General features: G+C 47.9%; 1 protein-coding gene across 7 annotated transcripts in view; it reads right to left on the bottom strand.

The window, feature by feature from the left end:
• rbfox1 (RNA binding fox-1 homolog 1) overlaps nucleotides 1–25,961 on the bottom strand; it is a 743,628-nt gene that overhangs the window by 312,532 nt on the left and 405,135 nt on the right. The window lies entirely within an intron of this gene.

The raw sequence follows: 25,961 nt of genomic DNA on the forward strand, positions 1-25,961 counted from the left end.
TATGTTGAAAGACTGGAGCGACTAGGCTTGCATGCATTGGTATTTAGAAGGATGAGAGGGGATCTTATCGAAACGTATAAGATTATTAAGGGGTTGGACATGTTCGAGGCAGGAAACATGTTCCCAATGTTGGGGGAGTCCAGAACAAGGGGCCACAGTTTAAGAATAAGGGGTTGGCCATTTAGAACGGAGATAAGGAAAAACTTTTCCACTCTGAGAGTTGTGAATCTGTGGAATTCTCTGCCTCAGAAGGCAGAGGAGGCCAATTCTCTGAATGCATTCAAGAGAGAGCTAGATAGAGCTCTTAAGGATAGCGGAGTCAGGGGGTATGGGGAGAAGGCAGGAACGGGGTACTGATTGAGAATGATCAGCCATGATCACATTGAATGGCGGTGCTGGCTTGAAGGGCCGAATGGCCTCCTCCTGCACCTATTGTCTATTGTCTATTGGTACACGTGGCAATAAACTAAACTGAACTAAACAAGTTGGGCCGAAGGGCCTGTTTCCCTGCTGTACGGCTGGCTGTAGGCCACTCAGCCCCTCGTGTCTGCTGGGCCAATGTAGATCTTTGACCTCAGCACCACATCCCTGCATTAATGTCCTATCCTCTGATTCCCGTAACTTGTCAAAATCCATTTCTATTTCCACTGAGAGTGAAGTAATGGACATTTCCATAGAAACACTCAGACTAAGTTGCTTGAAGGAGACCTGAAATATTGATGGTTCACCGACAATCCGCAGGGATGTGGTGCCAACCCCCGTGGTTAATGCCGGCTGCTTTTAATGGAAGCATTAGTGTCTGGCTGCTTATAAAGACACCACGCCCACTGTGAAAACATGCAAACCCTGCACAAAGATTTAAGGTTCGGTCCCTCCGTTCCCTCCAAAGATCTTCGGTTTCCTCCCACACTCCAAAGACGTACAGGTATGTAGGTTAATTGGCTGGGTAATATGTAAAAAAATTGTCCCTAGTGTGTGTAGGATAGTGTTAATGCGCGGGGATCGCTGGGCTGCACGGACTCGGTGGGCCGAAGGGCCTGTTTCCGCGCTGTACCTCTAAAAACAAAGTCCTCTTCCCAGACCAGCTACTTCCCACCAGCCATCAGCTTCTTTAACAATACAGAGTTTAGAAGAATGAGAGGGAACCCTATTGAAACTAACCGAATAGTGAAAGCTGTAGGAAGAAAACTTCAGGTGCTGGTTAAAATCGAAGGTAGACACAAAATGCTGGAGTAACTCAGTGGGTCAGGCAGCATCTCGGGAGAGAAGGAATGGGTGACGTTTCGGGTCTGAAGAAGGGTCTCAACCCAAAACGTCACCCATTCCTTCTCTCCCGAGATGCTGCCTGGCCCGCTGAGTTACTCCAGCTTTTTGTGTCTACCTTCGAATAGTGAAAGGCTCGGATAGAGTGGATGTGGAGAGGATGCTTCCACTAGTGGGAGAGTCTAGGACCGGAGGGCACAGCCTCAGAATTAAAGGACGTTCCTTTAGGAAGGAGATGAGGATGAATTTCTCGAGTCGGAGGGTGGTGAATCTGTGGAACTCATTGCCACAGAATGCAGTGGAGGCCAAGTCAGTGGGTATATTTTAGCCAAGGATTGAAGAGTTGCGAATTGTGAAGCCAGAGGAGGGAATGTGGGTGCAGAGAAAGGGGTAGGGGGTGCCAGGGGGTGCACAGGGGTGCGGGACGGAGAGGAAAGAAAGAGGGGGGGGTGGAGGGAATCAAACCGGAGGGAGGTTGATAGAGGTTAGCTAAAAATGGAGAATTCAACGTTCATACTGCTGGGTTGCCCTCTACCCACGTGGAATATTGGGTGCTGGCCCTCCAGTTTGTGTGCGGCCTCACTCTGACAATGGAGGAGGTCCAGGACTGAAAGGTCAGTGTGGGAATGGGAAGGGGTGTTGAAATGGTTAACAACCGGGAGATCAAGCAGGCCTTGGCACAGCAACTACCATCCATCATGGGCATTATGGGCTAGATAGAGCTCTTAAGGATAGCGGAGTCAGGGGGTATGGGGAGAAGGCAGGAATGGGGTACTGATTGAGAATGATCAGCCATGATCACATTGAATGGCTGAGTTACTCCAGCACTCTGTGTCCTTTTTTCCCCCATAAACCAGCACCTCCAGTTCCTTGTAGTTGCACTGTTTTTTTCTAAATGAATGGATTTCTGACAAATACAAACCATTCTGAGGTGTGATAGGTTTGGGATTTGTGGGCTGTCAGAGCTTCCAAAGCAGGTTGAGGGCAGAGAGATGCATTTGCAACTCAGCAAGGCTACAGGTGGATGAGGGGTGGCAGTGTTCAACAACAAGGGAAACTGGCTCAATAGACAATAGACAATAGACAATAGGTGCAGGAGGAGGCCATTCGGCCCTTCGAGCCAGCACCGCCATTCAATGTGATCATGGCTGATCATTCTCAATCAGTACCCCGTTCCTGCCTTCTCCCCATACCCCATGACTCCGCTATCCTTAAGAGCTCTATCTAAGCTCTCTCTTGAATGTATTCAGAGAATTGGCCTCCACTGCCCTCTGAGGCAGAGAATTCCACAAGTTCCTGTCCAAACGAATTGCACTGAGGCATTGGTGCTGCCTCACCGCGTGAGAGACCCGGGTTCGATCCCGACCGCGGCTGCTGTCCGTATGGAGTTTGCACGTTCTCGCTGTGACCGCGTGGGTTTGCTCCGGGTGCTCCGGTTTCCTCCCACATCCCAAAGACGCTCGGGTTTGCAGATGGTGTTGGGAAGAAAAAAAAACTGCAGATGCTGGTTTAAATCGAAGGCAGACACAAAATGCCGGAGTAACTCAGCAGGTCAGGCAGCATCTCTGGGGAGAAGGAATGGGTGACGTTTCGGTTCGAGACCCTTCTGCAGCAGAAGACCCTTCTTCAACAGAATGGCGGAGTAGACTTGATGGGCCGAATGGCCTAATTCTGCTCCTAGAACTTGCAAAGTAGTGTAGAAGGGCGGCACGGTGGCACAGCGGTAGAGTTGCTGCCTTACAGCGAATGCAGGGCCGGAGACCCGGGTTCCATCCCGACTACGGGCGCCGTCTGTACGGAGTTTGTACGTTCTCCCCGTGACCTGTGTGGGTTTTCTCCGAGATCTTCGGTATCCTCCCACACTCCAAAGACGTGCAGGTTTGTAGGTTAATTGGCTTGGTGTAAGTGTAAAAATTGTCCCTAATGGGTGTAGGATAGTGTTAGTGTGCGGGGAACGCTGGTCGGTGCGGACTTGGTGGGCCGAAAGGGCTTGTCACTGTGGTGCATTGATCATTTAATCAATTCATCTGGATCCAAACGTGATTAAATTCACAAAACATGAATTCGGAAGCGTGCTAGAGACAGAACCTGTACAGTACAGTACCACTGCACTTCACCCCGGCAGTCAAACCAAAAACACTATGAAGTGAACAATTTTGCAGCCTGATTCAAACTAATTAGATATCTATAATGTTGGCCACAGTGAGATAAGCATTATGAGGTTTCAGAGCAAACCCTTCATTAGATTTGTGGTAAAGGTTTTTTCGCTTGGTGTGACAGAATCCAATTAGTTGAAACGCTGACTTTAATAACATCGACAACACTTTGTGGAAGCTTCTTCCACAGGCATGTGCTACATAGGTCCGTGTTGTCTGAGAACTGAAACATTGGCCCAGTAGGGTTGCCAACTGTCCCGTATTAGCCGGGACATCCCGTATTTTTGGGTCAAATTGGTTTGTCCCATACGGGACCGCCCTTGTCCCGTATTAGTAGGGTTTGCCAACTTCCTCGCTTCCAAAGAAGGGTGACGTCACCGCCCCGCGCCCCACGTGACCTCACCCAGCCAGCAGCCACGTGCTCCCGCTCCACCAATGGCTGCCGCCATTGGCGGAGCGGGAGCACGTGGCCGCTGGCTGGGTGAGGTCACGTGGGGCACGGGGACGGTGACATCACCTTGTCCCATATTTGGGAGCGAGGAAGTTGGCAACAATAGACAATAGACAATAGACAATAGGTGCAGGAGTAGGCCATTCAGCCCTTCGAGCCAGCACCGCCATTCAATGCGATCATGGCTGATCACTCTCAATCAGTACCCCTTTCCTGCCTTCTCCCCATACCCCCTCACTCCGCTATCCTTAAGAGCTCTATCCAGCTCTCTCTTGAAAGCATCCAACGAACTGGCCTCCACTGCCTTCTGAGGCAGAGAATTCCACACCTTCACCACTCTCTGACTGAAAAAGTTCTTCCTCATCTCCGTTCCAAATGGCCTACCCCTTATCCTTAAACTGTGGTCCCTTGTTCTGGACTCCCCCAACATTGGGAACATGTTTCCTGCCTCTAATGTGTCCAATCCCCTAATTACCTTATATGTTTCAATAAGATCCCCCCTCATCCTTCTAAATTCCAGTGTATACAAACCTTATGCAGCAGTGCGGAAGGCAGGCCAAGGACTGCTGGCCAGGTAACTAGATTGGTATGCAGCTGAGAGAGCGAGCAAGATTCTTACACGTCAAGGAACTGATAACATGGAGCATAATCTGACAACATGGCAAGGTGGTCCTTCTCCAGTTGTACAGGGCCCTAGTGAGACCGCACCTGGAGTACTGTGTGCAGTTTTGGTCTCCAAATTTGAGGAAGGGTATTCTTGCTATTGAGGGCGTGCAGCGTAGGTTTATTAGGTTAATTCCCGGAATGGCGGGACTGTCGTATGTTGAAAGACTGGAGCGACTAGGCTTGTATACACTGGAATTTAGAAGTATGAGAGGGGATCTTATCGAAACGTATAAGATTATTAAGGGGTTGGACACGTTAGAGGCAGGAAACATGTTCCCAATGTTGGGGGAGTCCAGAACAAGGGGCCACAGTTTAAGAATAAGGGGTAGGCCATTTAGAACGGAGATGAGGAAAAACTTTTTCAGTCAGAGAGTTGTGAAACTGTGGAGTTCTCCGCCTCAGAAGGCAGTGGAGGCCAATTCTCTGAATGCATTCAAGAGAGAGCTAGATAGAGCTCTTAAGGATAGCGGAGTCAGGGGGTATGGGGAGAAAGCAGGAATGGGGTACTGATTGAGAATGATCAGCCATGATCACATTGAATGGCGGTGCTGGCTCGAAGGGCTGAATGGCCTCCTCCTGCACCTATTGTCTATTGTCTATTGACCTCAGTAAACAGAGAAAGAATATTATGTTGGAAGGAACTGCAGATGCTGGTTGAAACCGAAGATAAACACAAAAAGATGGAGTAACTCAGCGGGTCAGGCAGCATCTCTGGAGAGAAGGAATGGGTGACGTTTCAGGTCGAGACCCTTCTTCGGACTAGGAGTCAGGGGAAAGGGAAACAAGTGATATAGATGGTGATGCTTTATTCTTAATTGTTAACTGTATGTTTGTGTTGTCGTTTGTGAGCGGAGCAACAAGGCACATTCCTTGTATGTGCACATACTTGGCCAATAAATGTATTCATTCATTCATTCATTCATTCATCTATTAGTTTTGTTTAATTTAGAGATACATAACGGAAACAGGCCCTTCGGCCCACTGAGTCCATGCCGACCAGTGATCACTGGCACACCAGTTCTATCCCACACACTTGGGACAATTTACAGAGGGCCAATTAACCTACAAACCCGCACGTCTTTAGCATGCGGGAGGAAACCGGAGCACCTGGAGAAAACCCACGCATGTCACGGGGAGAACGTACAAACTCCGTACAGACAGCACCCGCAGTGAATCAGTCTGAAGAAGGGTCTCGACCCGAAACGTCGCCCATTCCTTCTCTCCTGTGATGCTGCCCGACCTGCTGAGTTACTCCAGCATTTTGTGAATAAATACCTTCGGCATCTGCAGTTATTTTCTTCTGCGCCCGAAGTGAGGATCGAACCCGGGGTCTCGGGCGCTGTGAGGCAGCAACTCTACCGCTGCGCCACCGTGCCGCCCTGGCACTGTTAAAGTGGCAATGACCACATTAAACAGTAAAGAATATCTAAACAAAATTACATTTTATTGGTGAGAATTGTACTAGAAACTAGGCTGGACTCGACTGGAAGAATGTTCTCCCAACATGTGTGCGATGTCTTGGCATGAAATATACAAAAATGCAAAATAAGACAAAGATGTGACCAGCGCAGTAGGAATGGGGCATGTGTAGATCGTCAATACACTTACAAGTTAATTGAGATTTAAGTTTCCTGGAACGGGATCTTACTTGGAATGCTGAGCAAATGCATTTTACCACTGCAACAATGGCGTGCAGCGCTGTCTAAGTGGTAAGGTGATCTGGGTGACATTAATTCAGTAAATCTCATCATTGATTTAATTCAGATATGATTCAACCGTTAAACTTTTCTCCTGAGCTTTCTGTTTTGTGGAGTAGGGTGAAAGGTTCCGGTAAATGATGGGCCTGCACCTGTAAAGGCCTAGGATAATCATCCCATTATCTCCTGGAATGTCTGCAGTATTAGAAACGTAGAAAACATAGAATTATAGGTGCAAGAGGAGGCCATTCGGCCCTTCAATAGACAATAGACAATAGGTGCAGGAGGAGGCCGTTCAGTCCTTCGAGCCAGCACCGCCATTCAATGTGATCATGGCTGATCATTCTCAATCAGTACCCCGTTCCTGCCTTCTCCCCATACCCCCTGACTCCGCTATCCTTAAGAGCTCTATCTAGCTCTTTCTTGAATGCATTCAGAGAATTGGCCTCCACTGCCTTCTGAGGCAGAGAATTCCACAGATTCACAACTCTCTGACTGAAAAAGTTTTTCCTCGTCTCCATTCTAAATGGCAGACCCCTTATTCTTAAACTGTGGCCCCTTGTTCTGGACTCCCCCAACATTGGGAACATGTTTCCTGCCTCTAACGTGTCCAACCCCTTAATAATCTTATACTTCGAGCCAGCATCGCTATTCAATATGATCACGGCTGATCAATCAAAATCAGTGCCCTGACCCTGATTTCTCCCCATATCCCTTGATTCCGTTAGCCCCTCAGAGCGATATCTAACTCTCTCTTTAAAACTTGTGATGGTGAATGTCACAAACAAGCCAGGCCTTTGAGGCACCCCATGTCTCACAGCTCCAGAGACTGGATTTGAACCTGACCTCAGCTGCTGTCTATGTGGAGTTTGAAAGCCCGTTTGGGTTTCCTCTGGGTGCCAATAATTGATTTTTTTTTTTAAAATTGAAAACAAAGCACGTAACAATAGCAGCGATAGTTAAAAAATGCTGACGTTTTAACATCGCTGGAACTTGGAGAGATATTTTTTTTTTTTAAACCGGCCACATAAATAATTCAACTGTATCTGAAGTATGTGCTGGGCCCGAGTGTGATCACAAAACCCAACATCCTCTAAGTGCATTTAAGCAAATATTAAAACAAATGAATGAAGAGATTGCATTAAACTCTTTCCCCCCTCACACGCCAAGTTCTCTCTCCGTTATTGCTGATCACAATTACAGCAATCAAATGCCAATCCTCTCTTTTTTGTATCTATAAAATCCGAATACTTTCCGAGGGGGAATCGTGCGGCTATAATCATTAAATATTTATGCCCGTGTCCACTTTCCCAGCCACAAAGATAAATCCTCTTCGTTTGTTTTTTACATGTCCCAGCGTCTGTTCGAAGCACTATATTTAACTGTCTCTTCATTTCGGAAGGAAAAGACGCTCTCTGATCTTATCTGCATCTCTGTATGCTAATAAAGAATCCTCCTTCCGCGGACAAACGCAATAAAGTGGAGAGAGAGAGAAGGGGGAGGCAAATGGACGGGCTGCTCTACGTTATCCCCGAGCCCAATCAACCTGGAAACGTTAGCAGAACAGATCTTGTTCATCGGCGGAGAAGATATCCCAGCAACTAGATGAGGCGGTCGATTGATTGCAAAACGAAAAAAAAGAAAAGGGATCTCGACCAAGAGAGAGCTAGATAGAGCTCTTAAGGATAGCGGAGTCAGTGGGTATGGGGAGAAGGCAGGAACGGGGTACTGATTGAGAATGATCAGCCATGATCACATTGAATGGCGGTGCGTACAGGCTCGAAGGGCCGAATGGCCTCCTCCTGCACCTATTGTCTATTGTCTATTGTCTAAAACCGTGGAGCGGTTTTGTAAACTGCTAAATCCCATTGATTTACAGTCTGCATGAGGCAAAGACGTTTTGGGTAGCACTCGGGAAGCTTTTCCCAAACCCCCCCCCCCCCCTTTATTAGCAGAACAGGGGTGCAGTGCGACTGAACAAAACCAGTGTTGCAGCTGACATAAATCATTAACACTGTACCGCACAATTGCTGAATGCGCTGGGTCTACATTACAGCTTCCTGCACTACAGGGACTTAGAGAATGGAATTGGCTGCCGTGAACAGTACTTCATCATTCATCGCGCCTGACGCCAATTTTTTTTTTCCTTCTCTCTCTCTCCGATTCCCCACTTTTGCAATCGCAGCACAAATTAATTCCAGGAATCTTTTGAGGGGAACCATTAGACGATGCGTTCTGGGGGCGGAGGGTGGGGGAGATCCGATGGGTGAATATCCTCACGGCCACAGATCTCTCATCTCGATTTCAGGCCTTGTTTTACACCACACTTAAAGCAGTAATTTATAGCTCGCATTTTACTGCATACATCCCCTGACATCATTCATATGAATCTTGCAGAGTTGGGGAAAAAATATAATACTTAGCTCTTTAAATTCAGGAGCTCTTTGTAACCTAGCAACACATTTTATATCCAATTGCATTAACTGTGTATTACACAAAAAAATACAGTGTTGGGGGGAAAAATGATAGGATAAGACGTGCTGCATTAAATAAAATATTGTTATGCTTGGCAATGAGTAAAGGATCAATAACCAACCGTCAGGAGAGTATTGTGGCAACCAGGCCCACATTTGGTGGTTACCCCCGCCTCGATTTTCTAAAGCTAACAAAAGAAGTTACCACTAAAAGCTGGAGTAACTCAGCGGGTCAGGCAGCATCTCAGGAGAGAAGGAATCTCCAGTTTATCCCACCTCCAGTTTCAATTCTATTTGGAACATTTTTGGAGGACCAAGAACCAAAAATGGGTGACGTATCGGGTCGAGAGCCTTCGTCAGACTGAAGAAGGTGTCTCGACCCGAAACGTTACCCATTCCTTCTCTCCTGAGATGCTGCCCGACCCGCTGAGTTACTCCAGCATTTTGTGAAATAGACACCTTCGATTTATAACAGCATCTGCAGTTATTTTCTTACAACATGCTGCCTGACCTAGCTGAGTTACTCCAGCTTTTCGTGACACCTTCAGTTTACACCAGCATCTGCAGTTATTTTCCTGCACAAAAGAAGTTACCAAATCATAGAAGCTTTGCCCTGTCATGTAAACAGCTTTACCATCGAGCCAACTCAATGAATGATCTCGATGGCTACACCTCAGCAGATAATGAAACGCGGTGATCATTATTGCACGTGTATTGCATGGCACACCAACTACTGATAAGACAAACGCCGGCAGTCACAAGTTTAACCAAACCAAGGGAAAAAAAACCCACAAAAGAAACACAAAGCCAATAACTCACAGATCGCCAGCAAAGCAAAAGAAAGGGAAGGACCGAGTCTTCATCTTTTAATTACATGAGAAGGATAAAAATTTCTACTCTCCTCTCCACAGCATATTAACTCGTTTGGTACTTAACCAGGCCCTCCTGCATAAGAAAGATTATGGGAATGAGACTGAAATGCTTTGCACAAGTCACTCTGCATTAGATGATAACGACAGCCCGGCCGGAATAAATGAAACCCTGCAGTGTTCCTGTCAGGCTTTTTTTAAAAAGTAAATAACTTCTATTCTGACACGTGAAAAGACTAATTCTTCCTCTCCCTGCCACATAAGGCAGCCCTTGTCTGTGGACGGCTCGACTGTAATCGTGTATCGTCTTTCCGCTGACTGGTTAGCACGCAATGAAAAAGCTTTTCGCTGTACCTCGGTACACATGACAATAAACTAAACTGAAGCTGTTTTGACCAGCACTGGAGCATTCCACTGGAAGTTCGGGCGGGGGGGGGGAGACCTGATAGAAGTAACATCATTGAAAATAGGGGCAGGAGGAGGCCATTTGGCCCTTCGAGCCAGCACCAAATCAAATCACAGTCAGGGTAGACAGTCAGAAGCATTGTCCCAGAGTTGGAAATAACTGACCAGAGGCCACAGCTGTAAGGCAAAGTGTAAAGGGCACGAGACGTTGCCTGGACCCGTTGGTTCGAAAAGCGCTTGAATAATTGGTTGGACGGCAGGCAGCCGAAACGCTGCACGATAGCGCGACAATGTGAACGAAACACGACCCGTTGTGAAGGGAGGAAGGTCAGGCGTGGGGAACGCTGGGATAGGGGCCAGTACTCCCGGTGCTGCCAGGCCCGGCAACCCTCCCCCAACTGCACCGGCGCGGCACGACTGGCGGGCCCGGCAACCCTCGCCCAACTGCGCAGGCGTGGCACGGACGGGCCCGGCAACCCTCGCCCAACTGCGCAGGCGTGGCACGGACGGGCCCGGCAACCGTCCCCCAACTGCACCGGCGCGGCACGACTGGCGGGCCCGGCAACCGTCCCCCAACCGCACCGGCGTGACTGCCACCTTGAAACTTGTCCAGTTCACAGTATAAAGTTCATTAAAGTTTATAAAGTGAATTACTTTTAAATATAACAAGACTTGTGAAATGGTGATTAAGGTGGCCCTAAAATGGTGGCGCTATAGTGTTCCGTTTTGGCTGTATTCCGGGAACGTACACACATACAAGATGAGAGTTTTAGTTCTATAACTGTGATGGCCTTCCATCACAGTGAGGAGGGGACTGGAGGAGACTCACTGTGATGGATGTTTCTTTTTTTTGTGTTGGTTGGGGTTGTGTAATTTGCTTATGTTATTGCTTTTATTGTTGGACTGTGGGTGACTAAATTTCGTCCAAAAAACTTGTTTTTTGGATGACAAATAAAGATATCCTGAATCCTGAATCCTGATATATATACAGATGTGCGGGGCACGTTGTTTTAAACAGAGGGTGGTGAGTGCCGGGGTTGACGGTGGAGGCAGATATGATCGTGGCGTTTGGAAAGGCACAGGTGTGTGCAGGGAATGGAGGGACATGAACTATGTGCAGGTAGGTAAGAGTTGGTCTTGGCATCATGTTTAGCACGGATGTTGTGGTTGGAAGGGCCTGTTCCTGTGCTGCTGACTCCTCTTGTAGACTTTGGAGATACAGTGCTGAGACGGGCCCTTCGGCCCACTGAGTCCGTGCCAACCGTGGATCACCCATTCGATACTGCAACTTACCGAAGCCGATTAACCTACACACCCACACGTCTTTGGAGTGCGAGAGGGAACCGGAGCACCCAGAGAAAACCCACTCAGGTCACTGGGAGGAACGCACAAACTCCGTACAGGCAGCACCCGTGGTCAGGATGGAACCCGTGTCTCTGGCGCTGTGAGGCAGCAGCTCTACACGCTGCACCACCGTGCTGTTCTACAGTATGTTCTATTCAGGCAAGAGTAACGAGAGGCTTGATAGAACTCAGCTGACGTGAATACCACCGGCAAATTACCCAAACCTTTGAGGACATTGTGAAGGCAGGTGATAAAGTAAAATGCCAAATGTTAAAAATACAGATCCATCAGAAACTGCAAACGCATTAACATCTCAGCTACGGGACCCTTCACGGCAACTGAAAAATGGTCTGCATCCCAAAGAATAAATGTTTCATTTCTATATTCCACCCTTTGTAGTTTCCTTCTTTCTTAAGTATGCTTAGATTTTAGTTTAGTTTAGAGATACTCAATGTTGATCCTCGGACTATCCTTGATCGGACTTTGCTGGCTTTACCTTGCACTAAACGTTATTCCCTTATCATGCATCATTACACTGTGGACGGCTCGATTGTAATCATGTATAGTCTTTCCACTGACTGGTTAGCATGCAACAAAAGCTTTTCACTGTACCTCGCTCGGTACACGTGACAATGAACTGAACTGATAACTGAGACAGGCCCTTCGGCCCACCGAGCCCGCGCCGACCAGCGATCACACGTCCACACCAGTTCTATGCTATCCCACTTTCACATCCACTCCCTACACACAAGGGGGACAATTTGCAGAGAGCAATTAACCCACAAACCCGCACGTCTATGGGATGTGGAAAGAAACACAGGGGCCACAGTTTAAGAATAAGGGGTAGGCCATTTCGGACTGAGATGAGGAAAAACCTTTTCACCCGGAGAGTTGTGAATCTGTGGAATTCTCTGCCACAGAAGGCAGTGGAGGCCAATTCACTGGATGTTTTCAAGGGAGATTAGATTTAGCTCTTCGGGCTAACGGAATCAAGGGGTATGGGGAGAAAGCAGGAATGGGGTACTGATTGTGGATGATCAGCCGTGATCATGTTGAATGGCGGTGCTGGCTCGAAGGGCCGAATGGCCTACTCCGGCACTTATTTTCTATGTTTCGATGAAAACCAGAGCACCCGGAGAAACTTTTTCAGTCAGAGAGTTGTGAATCTGTGGAATTCTCTGCCTCAGAAGGCAGTGGAGGCCAATTCTCTGAATGCATTCAAGAGAGAGCTAGATAGAGCTCTTAAGGATAGCGGAGTCAGGGGGTATGGGGAGAAGGCAGGAACGGGGTACTGATTGAGAATGATCAGCCATGATCACATTGAATGGTGGTGCTGGCTCGAAGGGTCGAATGGGCTACTCCGGCACTTATTTTCTAAGTTTCTATGAAACCAGAGCACCCGGAGAAAACCCACGTGGTTATAAGGAGAATGTACTAACTCCGGGCAGACAACACCCGTAGTCAGGATGGAACCCGGGTCTCCGGCGCTGTGAGGCAGCAACTCTACCGCTGTGCTCTGTGTCAAAAATAAAACGCCTCCAGGTACCATCCTCACGACGATCAGACCTACTTTAATGGCTCTCCCTTGAATGTTGTCTCATCTCGGGGGTGCCGTCCGTCTGCGGCAGCAGTAAGCCTCTCCCTGCAAATGCCATCGTAACATTTCTCTGAAGGAGAAGACAATTCTGACGGAATTCTGACGAGAATGAATCTGAGCATAAAATTGCTGCAGAGCAGAGAGAGGTCGGTGTGGCAAAGCATGGATAAGCACGAACCAAGGGGGAAAGGCACGTCGTCTCATCGGCAAAGCATGGATAAGCATGAACCAAGGGGGAAAGGCACGTGGTCTCATCGGCAAAGCATGGATAAGCACGAACCAAGGGGGAAAGGCACGTCGTCTCATCGGCAAAGCCAGCAGAACTGATCTCGTGTTCACCACCAGTGCTGATGCTGCTCCGTCTCAAAGCCACGCCGTTACAGATCGGTGTGAATGCCTGTTCTCCGCTAGGCTGGACGTTAGGACAATCGTTTAATGCTGATTGCATTTACAAAGGGCTGAAGCTACATTTTTAGACACTTGTTATTGTTATATTGTTCCTGTTGACTTGACTTGAAAAGGGAATCTCTCAGTAAAAGACAAACCACCCAAAAACAAAATGTTTTTTTTTTTAATTTGTGAAAAAATTCTTCCTGGCAAGGCAATTGTTCCACCATCATTTGCACCTGCCAACAATAGTTGGAGTTGCACCGCTGAAAATATCATCTTGGTTGCACTTTCTGACAAATATATTTGTGAAGGTTTGGCGTGCCTGTGATTCTTTCCGAGCTGCTAACATTCCTAGTTTGTTACACACGTCAAGTGTAGCCCTGGTGCTAACTTAATCTATACATTGCACACCGATCAGCTTCCTGCACGTAAAGACTAACCCAACCTGACCCGAAGAGAGACAGCAAAACGCTGGGGTAACTCAGCGGGACAGGCACCATCTCTGGAGAGAAGGAATGGGTGGCGTTTCGTGTCTTCATGAGGTCATAAGTGATAGGTGCAGAATTAGGCCATTCGGCCCATCAATTCTGGAGGCCAATTCTCTGGATGCTTTCAAGAGAGAGTTAGATAGAGCTCTTAATGATAGCGGAGTCAGGGGGTATGAGGAGAGGGCAGGAACGGGGTACTGATTGAGAATGATCAGCCATGATCACATTGAATGGCGGTGCTGGCTCGAAGGGCCGAACGGCCTCCTCCTGCACCCTTTGTCTATCAAGTCTACTCCGCCATTCAATCATGGCTGATCTATCTCTCCCTCCTAACCCCATTCTCCTGCCTTCTCCCCATAACCCCTGACACCCGTACTGATCAAGAATCTGTCTGTCTCTGCCTTAAAAGGTTCTTTAGTCCGACTAATGACCATTTGGTCACGTACCCTGGGACACTATAAGTTCCAGTCCACAATTTCTTGATGTCTGTAAACTAGGGTTGCCAACTGTCCCGTATTAGCCGGGACGTCCCGTATTTTGGCCTAAATTAGTTTGTCCCGTACGGGACTGCCCTTGTCCCGTATTAGTAGGGTTGCCAACTTCCTCACTCCCAAATACGGGACAAAGGGTGACGTCACCGCCCCGCGCCCCACGTGACCGCGCCCAGCCAGCGGCCACGTGCTCCCGCTCCACCAATGGCGGCCGACTGGTCCGGGTGAGGTCACGTGGGGCGCGGGGCGGTGACGTCAACCTTGGTCCCTTATTTGGGAGTGAAGAAGTTGGCAACCCTGCTGTAAACGCAGACCTGTGCGAGATCGGAAAATGCCAATAGCAAGATGATCGCGGAGATGTGGTGTAGCAGGCAGTGAAGAAAGCGAATGGTATGTTGGCATTCATAGCGAGGGGATTTGAGTATAGGAGCAGGGAGGTTCTGCTACAGTTGTACAGGACATTGGTGAGACCACACCTGGAGTATTGCGTACAGTTTTGGTCTCCTAATCGGAGGAAAGACATTCTTGCCATAGAGGGAGTACAGAGAAGGTTCACCAGATTGATTCCTGGGATGGCAGGACTTTCATATGAAGAAAGACTGGATAGACTCGGCTTGTACTCGCTGGAATTTAGAAGATTGAGGGGGGATCTTATAGAAACTTACAAAATTCTTAAGGGGTTGGGCAGGCTAGATGCAGGAAGATTGTTCCCGATGTTTGGGAAGTCCAGAACAAGGGGTCACAGTTTAAGGATAAGGGGGAAGTCTTTTAGGACCGAGATGAGAATGGTTTCTTTTACACAGAGAGTGGTGAATCTGTGGAATTCTCTGCCACAGAAGGTAGTTGAGGCCAGTTCATTGGCTATATTTAAGAGGGAGTTAGATGTGGCCCTTGTGGCTAAAGGGATCAGGGGGTATGGAGAGAGGGCAGGTACGGGATACTGAGTTGGATGATCAGCCATGATCATATTGAATGGCAGTGCAGGCTCGAAGGGCCGAATGGCCTACTCCTGCACCTATTTTCTATGTTTCTATGAAGCAAACACTATCAACCAGGTAGCTCTGACATCGTACCTTTACAACTTTCTGTCACTCAAGTCCTCTCGATGTGCTCCCCACTAATGTTCTTCTGACAATATCCATGGAGCAGCAAATCATTAGAAATTGTGTGACAGGGCAATTGTAGCCGTTGTACCTGGATGCTTGCAGGACAGGTTGCATCATCGGTACAAGCAGATAATTAATCCAATTCTCGCACTCCACAACCCCAATCTAATAGAACATAGAACTGACATCTGTACAGCACAGGAACAGGCCCTTCGGCCCACAATAACCCTGGCGAACATGATGCTGAGTTAAACTCATCTCCCCTGCCTGAACGTGATCCATATCCCTCCACTCCCTGCATGTCTGTGAACCTATCATAGTTTAGTTCAGTTTAGAGATACAGCGCGGAAACAGACCCTTTGGCCCATCGAGTCTGCGCCGACCAGCGATCCCCGCACACTTTCATTACCTTACACACACAAGAGATAATTTGCGGTTACACTAAGCCAATTAACCTACAAACCTGTACGTCATGTATACACTGGAATTTAGAAGGATGAGAGGAGATCTTATCGAAACGTATAAGATTATTAAGGGGATGGACACGTTAGAGGCAAGAAACATGTTCCCAATGTTGGGGGAGTCCAGAACCAGGGGCCACAGTTTAAGAATAAGGGGTAGGCCATTTAGAACTGAGATGTGAATCTGTGGAATTCTCTGCCTCAGAAGGCAGTGGAGGCCAATTTTCTGAATGCATTCAAGAGAGAGCTGGATAGAGCTCTTAAGGATAGCGGAGTCAGGGGGTATGGGGAGAAGGCAGGAACGGGGTACTGATTGAGAATGATCAGCCATGATCACATTGAATGGCGGTGCTGGCTCGAAGGGCCGAATGGCCTCCTCCTGCACCTATTGTCTATTGAAACCCAGGTGGTCACAGAGTGAAGGTGCAAACTTTATTAGATGCAAACTCTATTGTCTATTGTCTTTGGAGTGTGGGAGGAAACCGGAGGAACCTCCAGTTTAAATTCCATTTGGAATATTTTGGAGGACCAAAAACCGAGAACCAAGAAGCCAAAGAAATCTCACGCAGGTCACGGGGAGAACGTACAAACTCCGTACAGACATCGCCCACAGTCAGGATTGAACCCGGGACTCTGGCGCTGTGAGGCAGCAACTCTACCGCTGCACCACCTAAAAGCCTCTTAAATGCCACTGTAATTTCTGCCTCCACCACCACCCCTGGCAGAGTATCCCAGGCACCCACCACCCTCTGTGTAAAACAACCTGCCCCGCAAATCTCTTTACTCTTTGCCCCTCTCACCTGAAAGCAACACCCTCTGGTCTTTGACAATTCCTCCCGACTATCGACACCTCTCATCATTTTATGTACTGCATATTAAACACTCCCGATTCAAGGAAACCCAAGTCTGATCTTCCACAAGGCCGCTCATCGCCTGTTTCCACGCTAACTCGTGTGCGAGCATGCTAGACTTCACATCTGAAACTTTGTTCCATTCAAGCAGCCATCCGTTGTAACGTTGTACTCTTGGTGATTACAGCAAAGGACAAATTTTTACATTGATTATTATGTTCTAAATGAAATATTAACGACGTTGAGAGCCCTTTTCTCATGGCGCAAGCAAGCCTGGACTGAGTGCTTAGCCCTTGAGGCCGACACAATAGTAGACGATAACGAAATATTCATCTGCAAATCTTGGAATATTATAGAGCAGAGTAAAGCTGCCTTAAAATGTGATGCTTAGTTCAGTTGAAGCAGCGGTAGAATTGCTGCCTTACAGCGAATGCAGCGCCGGAGACGGGTTCGATCCCGACTACGGGCGCCGTCTGTACGGAGTTTGTACGTTCTCCCCGTGACCTGCGTGGGTTTTCTCCGAGGTCTTCGGTTTCCTCCCACACTCCAAAGACGTGCAGGTTTGTGGGTTAATTGGCTTGGTGTAAATATGTAAATTGTCCCTAGTGTGTGTAGGATAGTGTTAGCGTGCGGGGATCGCTGAGCGGCGCGGACCCGGTGGGCCAAAGGGCCTGTTTCCGCGCTGTATCTCTAAACTAAGCAGCAAGTGGGATATAGAAAGGTACGAGTGGGATATAGAAAGGCTCGAAAGGCCGAATGGCCTCCTCCTGCACCTATTGTCTATTGTCTAACAGTAGATAGTGCTGACAAATGGGTTGCATCTGCCCTGGTTTGAAACAGGGCCGGGCACACCATGACATTGCACTGATAACCTCATGTGCTGTATGTGTGGAGTTTGCATGTTTAGTTTAGAGATACAGAGTCCGTGCCGACTAGCACACTAGCACTACCCTGCACACCAGGGACAATTTACAGTCTTCACCGAATCCAATTAACCTGTACGTCGTTGGAGTGTGGGAGGAAAACCGGAGCACCTGGAAGAAACCCACGTGGTCACAGGGAGGACCTGCAAACTCCACACAGACAGCACCCGTAGACAGGATCGAACTTGGGCATCTGGTGCTGTGAGGCTGCAACTCTACCACTGCGCCACCTCTTTAAGATGAGAGGGGAGAAGTTTACAAGAGATGGGCCAGGCATGTTTTCTTTGAGTGGCGGGGGTTTTGGAAGGCGCTGCCAGGGGTGGTGGTGGAGGCAGATACGATCGTGGACTTGAGCGGTTTTTAGATGGGCACGTGGATATTCAGGGGAGGGAGGGACATGGACCACGTGCGGGCAGAGGGGATGAACCTGACATCGAAACGTATAAGATTATTAAGGGGTTGGACACGTTAGAGGCAGGAAACATGTTCCCAATGTTGGGGGAGTCCAGAACCAGGGGCCACAGTTTAAGAATAAGGGGTAGGCCATTTAGAACTGAGATGAGGAAAAACTTTTTCAGTCAGAGAGTTGTGAATCTGTGGAATTCTCTGCCTCAGAAGGCAGTGGAGGCCAATTCTCTGAATGCATTCAAGTGAGAGCTAGATAGAGCTCTTAAGGATAGCGGAGTCAGGGGGTATGGGGAGAAGGCAGGAACGGGGTACTGATTGAGAATGATCAGCCATGATCGCATTGAATGGCGGTGCTGGTTCGAAGGGCCGAATGGCCTCCTCCTGCACCTATTGTCTATTGTCTATTGTCTATCACGTTGTGCACAGACCTTGTGGGCCGAAGGGCCTGTTGCTGTGTTGTGCTGTGCTTTACGTCCCAAGTGAACCACAATAAGTCTCTGTGGACTTAGTGCTGTAGTAAAACTATTCCACACTCTTCAGATCAAGTAAATGAAGGCTTCTGTTTAAAATGACAGTAAGTACTGTGTGTCGTTATTAACCCCACTCCATGCTAATGCCTCTTCTTCATTATGGACTTGGCCCGAAGAAAACCCATTATTTTTTCATAAATTATAGTTAGTCTCATGAATTAAACACGTTTTTTTGTTTTTTTTTAATCTCTCCACTTTAAAATTACTTGACGAATTCAAAAAGCACTTAAAAAAAAGCACTTACATTTGTATCTACAACATCGCTGTGCAGTAACACACACTCTCATGCTCCCCACACATCATGACTTCCTGCTTTCCAAGTGTGGAGAAATAAATACCATGGGAAGTCAGAGAAAACGTAGCACACACCGATTCTGACATATTCAGAATCAATTTAGAATCGACCACACCTCTTTGGCTGGAAATTTCCTTATTAGTTTAGTTTACTTTACTTTTGTTCAGAGACATGGAGAGAAGGCAGGTACAGGATACTGAGTTGGATGATCAGCCATGATCATATTGAATGGCGGTGCAGGCTCGAAGGGCTGAATGGCCTACTCCTGCACCTACTTTCCATGTTTCTATACAGTGCAGAAACAAGCCCCTCGGCCGACCAGCGATCCCCGCACACCAACACTATCCCACACACACTAGGGGACAATTTACACTTATGCCAAGGCAAATAACCTAGAACCCTTCACGTCGTTAGAGTGTGGGAGGACAGCAAAGATCTCGGAGAAAACCCACGCAGGTCACGGGGAGAGAACGTGCAAACTCCGTACAGGCAGCGCCCGTAGTCGGGATCGAACCCAGGTCTCCGGCGCTGTGAGGCAACAACTCTACTGCCGGTTAATCTAAGAATGAGAAACATGCATCAAAATCAAAATGGCCAGTTTGAAGTGGCTAATTGGGGGGGGAAGTATTGAGAATTTCCACTTTGAGAGTCAAAGAATTACCTTCATGTTTTGAATCATTTAAATGACAATGGGATCACACAAACCAGAGAATTTACCCAATCAATAGGTTTCATAATGTCATCAGGTCATAAGGGATAGGATATGAATTAGGCCATTCAACCCATCAAGTCTACTCCACCATTCAATCACTGCTGATCTATCTCTCCCTCCTAACCCCATTCTCCTGCCTTCTCCCCGTAATCCTTGACACCCGCACTGATCAAGAATCTGTCTATCTCTGCCTTAGATATACCCACTGACTTGGCCTCCACAACCTTCTGTGGCAAAGAATCCCACAGATTCACCGCCCTCTGGCAGAAGAAATTCCTCCTCATCTCCTTCCTAAAGGAACGTCCTTTAATTCTGAGGCTGTGCCCTCTGGTCCTAGACTCTCCCACTAGTGGAAACATCCTCTCCACATCCACTCTATCCAAGACTTTCACTGTTCGGTAATTTTCAGTGAGGTCCCTCCTCATCCTTTCTAAACTTCTTAGGATTCTCTTTATTTTTAATTTAATATTATCGTGGTGAACTATTAGAGTGAAGTGTGTTAAATTGTCATGTGTGTCTGCAACTGGGCAACGAAACTCTTACTTGCTGCAGTTTAACAGACCTGTAAACGCAATAACACAGACATAAATATTGAATTTAGTTTAATTTAGTTCAGTTCAGTTCATTGTCCCGTGTACCGAGGTACAGTGAAAAGCTTTTGTTGCGCGCTAACCAGTCAGCGGAAAGACAACACACGATTACAATCGAGCCGTCCACAGTGTACAGATACATGATAAGGGAATAACGTTTAGTGCAAGGTAAAGCCAGCAAAGTCCGATCAAAAATAGTCGAGGGTCTCCAATGAGGTAGATAGTAGTTCAGCACTGCTCTCTGGTTGTGGTGGGATGGTTCAGTTGCCTGATAACAGCCGGCAAGAAACTGTCCCTGAATCTGGAGGTGTGCGTTTTTCACACTTCTGTACCTTTTGCCTGATGGGAGAGGGGAGAAGAGGGAGTGGCCGGGGTGAGACTGGTCAATAGACAATAGACAGTAGGTGCAGGAGTAGGCCATTCGGCCCTTCGAGCCAGCACCGCCATTCAATGCGATCATGGCTGATCATTCTCAATCAGTACCCCGTTCCTGCCTTCGTCCTTGATTATGCTGCTGGCCTTGCTGAGGCAGCGTGAGGTGTAGATGGAGTCAATGGAAGGGAGGTTGGTTTGTGTGTGATGGTCTGGGCTGCGTCCACAACTCTCTGCAATATCCTACGGCCTTGGATGGAGCTGTTCCCAAACCAAGCTGAGATGCATCCCGATAAAATGCTTTCTACAGTGCACCTAATAATTGAACATACAATAAATCAGTAAACGTGATACTAGTAACTATACCAGTGAATAGCTGAAGTCTGATGGGAATAAGGTCATAAGGGATAGGAGCAGAATTAGGCCATTCGGCCCATCAAGTCAACTCTGCCATTCAATCGCGGCTGATCTATCTCTCCCTCCTAACCCCATTCTCCTGCCTTCTCCCCATAACCTCTGACACCCGCACTGATCAAGAATCTATCTATCTCTGCCTTGCTTGGCCTCCACAGCCTTCTGTGGCAATGAATTCCACAGATTCACCACCCTCTGACTGAAGAAGTTCCTCCTCATCTCCTTCCTAAAAGGACATCCTTTAATTCTGAGGCTGTGCCCTCTGGTCCTAGACTCTCCCACTAGTGGAAACATCCTCTCCACATCCACTCTGTCCAAGTATTTCAGTCCATAAAGTCCGGAATGACATGAAAGGCACAGTTCAAAGAAGATCATATTGCTGAGATAGTGTTTGGAGTTGAAATAATTGAAATAGTACAGCTGACAACTCAGCTTTGCTGGTGTAAATGGGTAGTTAACTTTCACAAGCAATTATCATTATTAGCAAACATCTCCTATTTCACCGGGCAGTTGCAATAGACAATTAGAATGGATAGTTTTTAAACAAAACGACCAAACTGGATCAAATGGAGGATGGATGATCTGAAAAAGACACAGAGTGCTGGAGTAACTCAGCGGGTCAGGCAGCATCTCTGGAGAACATGGATAGGTGACGTTTCACAGAGTGCTGGAGTAACTCAGCGGGTCAAGCAGCATCTCTGGAGAACATGGATAGGTGATGTTTCACAGAGTGCTGGAGTAACTCAGCGGGTCAGGCAGTAGTCTGAAGGAGGGTCTCGACCTGAAACGTCACCCATTTCTTTTCTCCAGAGATGCTGCCTGTCCCGCTGAGTTACTCCAGCATTTTGTCTATTTTCGGTTTAAACCAGCATCTGCAGTTCTTTCCTACATACATAGACATATACATATATATATCTGTGCGTGTGTGTGTGTGTGTGTGTGTGTGCGTGTGTGTGTGTGTACGTGTGTGTGTGTGTGTGTGTGCGTGTGTGTGTGTGTGCGTGTGTGTATGTGTTGTGTGTATGTGTGTGTACGTGTGTGTGTGTGTGGGTGCGTGTGTGTGTGTATGTGTGTGTATGTGTGTGTGTGTGTGTGTGTGTGTATACACATATATATACACACACACACACACATATATATATATATATGAACGTCTTGTTGTCTATTATGGGTTCAACATAGTCCTGTGTTTATATTTCTGTGTGCTGCTTGCAAGTAGGAATTTCATTGTTCCGTTTCCGGGACATTTGACAATAAAACTCTGTTGGCCCATGGACTGTAAGGCTCCTGCAGAGATCCATCTTGAGTTGCAAACATCCAACTGATCATCCTCCATTCAAGCTCTGTAGGAAAATAACTGCAGATGCTGGTACAAATCGAAGGTATCGCAAAATGCTGGAGTAACTCAGCGGGTCAGGCAGCATCTAGGAGAGAGGGAGGGAGAGGAGGGAGGGAGGGAGGGAGGGAGGGAGGGAGGGAGGGAGGGATGGAGGGAGGGAGGGAGGGAGGGAGGGAGGGAGGGAGGGAGGGAGGGAGGGAGGGAGGGAGGGAGGGAGGGAGGGAGGGAGGGGAGGGAGGGAGGGGAGGGAGGAGGGAGGGAGGGAGGGAGGGAGGGAGGGAGGGAGGGAGGGAGGGAGGGAGGGAGGGAGGGAGGGAGGGAGGGAGGGAGGGAGATCCTCTCCTAGATGCTGCCTGACCCGCTGAGTTACTCCAGCATTGTGTGATATCCTCAATCATGCTGATTAGTGGTGTCCTGCATGTCCGACCACTGGAATCAAGTGATATCATCACAGGAACAGATGTGCCTGTTTAACTGCTCTGGAATTCCATTCCAATGATCCATCAGGAGCATTTGGTGAATGGATAGCTGCCTAATCTTCCGCTCATTTAACTTCTCACTATCACATCCCCCTCCCACGGCTCGCTGCCTGGTCTTAATGGGCCGATCCATCCTGGTGCGACAGGTCTTGCGAAGGACACGGGGGGTTGATCGGCGAGACTGGCTTTTGCTTCAAGTCAAGGGGCCACAGGTTACAGGACAAGTTCTCCCAGTGACCTGCCTGGGTTTTCTCCGAGATCATCAGTTGTTCAATAGACAATAGACAATAGGTGCAGGAGGAGGCCATTCGGCCCTTCGAGCCAGCACCGCCATTCAATCAGTACCCCATTCCCTGCCTTCTCCCCATACCCCCTGACTCCGCTATCCTTAAGAGCTCTATCTAGCTCTCTCTTGAATGCATCCAGAGAATTGGCCTCCACTGCCTTCTGAGGCAGAGAATTCCACAGATTTACAACTCTTTGACTGAAAAGGTTTTTCCTCATCTCCGTTCTAATTGGCCTACCCCTTATTCTTAAACTGTGGCCCCTGGTTCTGGACTCCCCCAACATTGGGAACATGTTTCCTGCCTCTAACGTGTCCAACCCCTTAATAATCTTATACGTTTTGTAGCTTAATTGTCTCGGTAAATGTAAAAAAATGTCCCTAGTGGGTGTGTGTAGGATAGTGCTAATGTGCGGGGATCGCTGGTCGGCGTGGACCTGGTGGGCCGAAAGGGCCTGTTTCCGCGCCGTATCTCTAAACTAAACTAAGTTAGGTGTGGTGCTTGCCACAAGTAAAGTCAGTGGATGTGCCCGCTGTTGGGACTCGGTTCCTTATGCCCGCAGTTGACATTTTAATTGCTGATAATAAGCGTGGTTTATAACCTGCAGGAGAGGGGGTGGGAAAGACCAAATGGGGGTAATGAAAGCCAGCCGACTGAGACCGAGCGGCCTTGCCTCACGCAGGCACCGACAAGGAAACATAATATTATTTCACACTGTCAGCGGCAGCAAGATAAATCACTTAATTACAACAGGTGCAGTTCACAATTATCTCACGCTCACAGTTCTAGAATTAACACACCCAGTGGAGGTCAGAAAATACCCGCCCTGATTTATTCATGGTTCATAAGCGACAGGAGCAGAATTAGGCCACTCGGCCCATCAAGTCCACTCCGCCATTCAATCATGTCTAATCTATCTCTCCCTCCTAACCCCATTCTCCTGCCTTCTCCCCATAACCCCTGACACTCGCACTAACCAAGAATCTATCCATCTCTGCCTTAAAAATATATAGAAACATAGAAACATAGAAACATAGAAAATAGGTGCAGGAGTAGGCCATTCGGCCCTTCGAGCCTGCACCGCCATTCAATATGATCATGGCTGATCATCCAACTCAGTATCCCGTACCTGCCTTCTCTCCATACCCCCTGATCCCTTTAGCCACAAGGGCCACATCTAACTCCCTCTTAAATATAGCCAATGAACTGGCCTCAACTACCTTCTGTGGCAGAGAATTCCACAGACTCACCACTCTCTGTGTGAAGAAATGTTTTCTCATCTCGGTCCTAAAAGACTTCCCCTTATCCTTAAGCTGTGACTCCTGGTTCTGGACTTCCCAACATCGGGAACAATCTTCCCGCATCTAGCCTGTCCAACCCCTAAGAATTTTATATGTTTCTATAATATCCCCCCTCAATCTTCTAAATTCCAGCGAGTACAAGCCGAGTCTATCCAGTCTTTCTTCATATACATACTTCCTCCACAGCCTTCTGTGGCAATCCACAGATTCACCACCCTCTGACTAAAGGAAATCCTCTTCGTCTCCTTCCTAATGAACGTCCTTTAATTCTGAGGCTGTGACCTCTAGTCCTAGACTCTCACTGGTGGAAACATCCTCTCCACACCCACTTGATCCACAATTGTATTTACGAACTCCTTTTATTTATGTATCAAAGAAAGATTGTTCCGTCAGCAGAATTTATCCTTGATAAACGTGGCTTGATTATCGTTTTAATATTAATGTCACTTCTGTTGCAATGAAAATAGTGACAAATGTTCAGCCAATAAACTAAACTTTGTTACAGGAAGAATCCAGTGCTTTTCTGCACAGGACCACTACATCAGCACGTGGCCTTTGTGAGGATAATTCCAATCAGATCAAATTGGAAGATACTCTATTTGGAAGAACAAAATCAAGTTTCATATTTACAGCCTCATCGCAATATTACTATGTTCCTCCCTGCAAACAGAACAACACAGATGCATCGTTCAAAGCTGCTTGCATTACAGCCTGGTTTGGGAACTAATCTGCCCTTCATTGCAGAGAGTTGTGGATGTAGCCCAGCCCATCACACACACCACACTCCCCAACATTGTAGATGTAGACGAGCCCATCACACACACACCACACTCCCCACCACTGACTCCATCTACACCTCACGCTAATTCGTAAAGCAGGCGACATAATCAAAGACTCGACCCTCACTGGTCATTCCTTCTTCTCCCCGCTCCCATCCGGCAGAAGTATATGGGATGTCCCGGCTAATACGGGACAGTTGGCGACTCTAGTTCAGGGTACAGGAACAATCTACATGCTCATCACTCCTTACAAACCTGGGTCAGTCTTTGGCACCTTGGATTTTTCAATACCTGCTTTGGGTTGCAATTTGCAATACTCAGGGAATACAGTCAGTTTCACTAGGGCCAGCACGGTGGCACAGCGGTAGAGTTGCTGCCTCACAGCGCCAGAGGTATGGGTTCCATCCTGACTACGGGTGCTGTCTGTACGGAGTTTGTGACGTGACCTGTGTGGGTTTTTCTCCGAGATCTTCGGTTTTCCTCCCACACTCCAAAGACGTACAGGTTTGTGGGTTAATTGGCTTGGTGTCAATGCAAAATTGTCCCCCGTGTGTGTGTAGGATAGTAGACAATAGACAATAGACAATAGGTGCAGGAGGAGGCCATTCGGCCCTTCGAGCCAGCACCACCATTCAATGTGACCATGGCTGATCATTCTCAATCAGTACCCCGTTCCTGCCTTCTCCCCATACCCCCTGACTCCACTATCCTTAAGAGCTCTATCTAGCTCTCTCTTGAATGCACTCTCTTGATAGTGTTAGTGTGCGGGGATCGCTGGTCGGTACGGACTCAGTGGGCCGAAGGGCCTGTTTCCGCGCTGTATCTC

This window comes from Rhinoraja longicauda, chromosome 21, assembly GCF_053455715.1.
Source record: "Rhinoraja longicauda isolate Sanriku21f chromosome 21, sRhiLon1.1, whole genome shotgun sequence".
Lineage (NCBI taxonomy): Eukaryota > Metazoa > Chordata > Chondrichthyes > Rajiformes > Arhynchobatidae > Rhinoraja > Rhinoraja longicauda.